At 39.2% G+C, this 3,072-nt stretch overlaps 1 non-coding gene across 1 annotated transcript; it reads right to left on the bottom strand.

Annotated features, from left to right (window-relative positions):
* Window positions 1-2,484: 2,484 nt before the first annotated feature.
* Window positions 2,485-2,592, bottom strand: LOC115931310 (U6 spliceosomal RNA). Its single transcript, XR_004067819.2, has one exon. It is a non-coding gene; the product is annotated as a U6 spliceosomal RNA (small nuclear RNA).
* Between the last annotated feature and the right edge of the window lie 480 nt (window positions 2,593-3,072).

The following is a 3,072-nucleotide window of genomic DNA, read 5'->3' as shown; positions in this document are numbered from 1 at the left end:
AGCTTAGTTTGGCTGGATGTGAAATTCTGGGTTGAAAATTCTTTTCTTTGAGAATGTTGAATATTGGCCCCCACTTTCTTCTGGCTTGTGGAGTTTCTGCTGAGAGATCAGCTGTTAGTCTGATGGGCTCCCCTTTGTGGGTAACCCGACCTTTCTCTCTGGCTGCCCTTAACATTTTTTCCTTCATTTCCACTTTGGTGAATCTGACAATTATGTGTCTTGGAGTTGCTCTTCTTGTGGAGTATCTTTGTGGCATTCTCGGTATTTCCTGAATTTGAATGTTGGCCTGCCTTGCTAGGTTGGGGAAGTTCTCCCAGATAATATCCTGCAGAGTGTTTTCCAAGTTGGTTCCATTCTCCCTGTCACTTTCAGGTACACCAATGAGACGTAGATTTGGTCTTTTCACACAGTTTCATATTTCTTTGTGGCTTTGTTCATTTGTTTTTACTCTTTTTTCTCTAAACTTCTCTTCTCACTTCATTTCATTGTTTGTTCTTCAATCACTGATACCCTTTCTTCCAGTTGATCGAATCAGCTACTGAAGCTTGTGCATGTGTCACGTAGTTCTCATGTCATGGTTTTCGGCTCCATCAGGTTATTTAAGGACTTCTTTACACTGGTTATTCTAGTTAGCCATTCGTCTAATCTTTTTTCAAGGTTTTTAGCTTCTTTGCCATGGGTTCAAACTTCCTCCTTTAGCTCGGAGAAGTTGGAACATCTGAAGCCTTCTTCTCTCAACTTGTCAAAGTCATTCTACATCCAGCTTTGTTCCATTGCTGGTAAGGAGCTGCGTTCCTTTGAAGGGAGAGAGGCGCTCTGATTTTTAGAATTTTCAGCTTTTCTGCTCTGTTTTTTCCCCATGTTTGTGGTTTTATCTACCTTTGGTCTTTGATGATGGAGATGTACAGATGGGGTTTTGGTGTGGATGCCCTTTCTGTTCATTAGTTTTACTTCTAACAGTCAGGACCCTCAGCTGCAGGTCTGTTGGAGTTTGCTGGAGGTCCACTCCAGACCCTGTTTGCCTGGGTATCAGCAGCGGAGGCTGCAGAACCGCGAATATTGGTGAACAGCAAATGTTGCTGCCTGATCATTCCTCTGGAAGCTTCGTCTCAGAGGAGTACCCGGCTGTGTGAGGTGCCAGTCTGCCCCTACTGGGGGGTGCCTGCCAGTTGTGCTACTCGGGGGTCAGGGACCCACTTGAGGAGGCAGTCTAGTCAAACTTTCATAGTTTAAAGGAAATCATATAGTCAGAGAAAGAGATAGAAATGACCGTGGGTTCCGCTAAATGTTTTGGGTGTTGGCTATGCACTAGGAACTGGGCAATTTGCTTTCCATATAATTTATCTTATTGCTCCAATATCCCAGTGAAGATGAGTGCCCCATTCTACAAATGATAAAACCAAGGCACGGTAAGGTCGGGTTTCTCACAGGATTCTTTTTCACTTCTCTGTAGAAGCAAGTGGTATGATTGAAGGTAGGGAAGTCCAGACAGTTAGAAAAGGAACACTAGTTGATCAAAGTGAAAAATGCAAGAGTTGATACAAAAGTACTGAATCCTACATTAGGATTTCAATTAGAGTCCCAGTAAGAACTACTCACTGTCCCTTCTGCTTGACCTTGAGGCTCTCTGAAGGACCAGTAAGTGTTTGGATTCTCTTGATCCAGTGAAGACTTCCAGAGTTCCTGGCCATAATCCCTAGAGCCCTTTTCTTGTACTGGCTGAAAACATCGAGCTATGGATTTTTATTCCAGAATAGGGAGCTCAAAGTCATATTTCAAGTTGCATGTGTGGATATGTGTCCTGTTTGTTGGGGAAATGTGAACTCAGATACCCAGGGCAGGTATCAGAGCGGCTTGGAACATTTTTGTCCTACTTTTTCAGCATAGCTTCTCCTTCCCAAGTATGTGTGTACAGCATCTGGCCTTTGTTTTCCTAACTATCCTTCCAACCTTGTGTTTTTTGGCTTCTCCTTGGGAAGTACAAGTTATTTGAATTCTGAAGAAAATCAAGAATAATTTCCTGGCTCTTGTGGGCCGCCAAATGATGTAGTTTTTGAGCATCTACTTCACAGCATATTTCTGGGACAGTCTGCAGAGAAAGGTCCCTTCTATATTGCCACATGACGATAACTACCTACATTCTTTTTCCTCAACAAAAGAAGCTTCATGATAGCTGGGTAAAATCTCCTTCCAAATAACATAAAAGAAATTTTGATACTGTAAAATATCTGAATAAATATTCAATACTATACATAGCTTCACTAAATTGTATACAAGGCAATGATTCTGACTTTTATCATTGTTCCTCTTTGTTTATGGCATCACTACATCTGACCAAAGAAGATGTGAACTCATCACACAAATCTCAGTCAATGGTGCAATGTATATATTTTTTTCAAGATAACATAAATCTTTTATTGTAAGTCCGTTTATTCATGTTACAATGAGAGTATCATAAAAAACAAAATTATCTTATTAATTTAAAAACATATGGGGTGCTTCTTGAATTTGTGTGTAATTCTTGTGCAAAGGCCATGCAACTCTTTTTCTGTATCATTCCAGTTTCAGTATATGTGCTGCTGAAGCAAGCACAACATGTATATTCTTGTTTATGACATATATGGATTTTCTGTATAATCAGTTTTACCTCATCACTGAGGAGGAAAGCCCTATATATTTAAAAAGGGAGTACCATGTTTATACTGGGAAAGAGAAGAAAAGACACTGTAATTCATGGAATACTTAATGATATAAGTGCTGTGTGAAGTGTTTTATACAGATTTTCTCTTTTAGCCTTTATTTAAAGACTATGAGCACATTTTAGTCTTCCCATTTTATAGATTAAAACTTAACCTAGAGAGGTTACATATTTTCTCAAGTCCAAGTTGAGAGAATGAATGAATGAACTAGAAAATAAACCTAGCTCTATTTATGGAAAAATTTTATGATTTTCATACTAAACCATGCTACTGCTCCCCATATAATTTACTTATTCATTTACTCACAAATATTTATTTACTACCTACTTTATGGTAGACACTATGCTAAATTATAAGGACAGAGAAAGAATCA

Source organism: Gorilla gorilla, chromosome 19, assembly GCF_029281585.2.
Source record: "Gorilla gorilla gorilla isolate KB3781 chromosome 19, NHGRI_mGorGor1-v2.1_pri, whole genome shotgun sequence".
NCBI classification, from domain to species: domain Eukaryota; kingdom Metazoa; phylum Chordata; class Mammalia; order Primates; family Hominidae; genus Gorilla; species Gorilla gorilla.
Note: the sequence above shows the minus strand (reverse complement) of the source record. Positions and strands in the feature narration are given on the sequence as shown.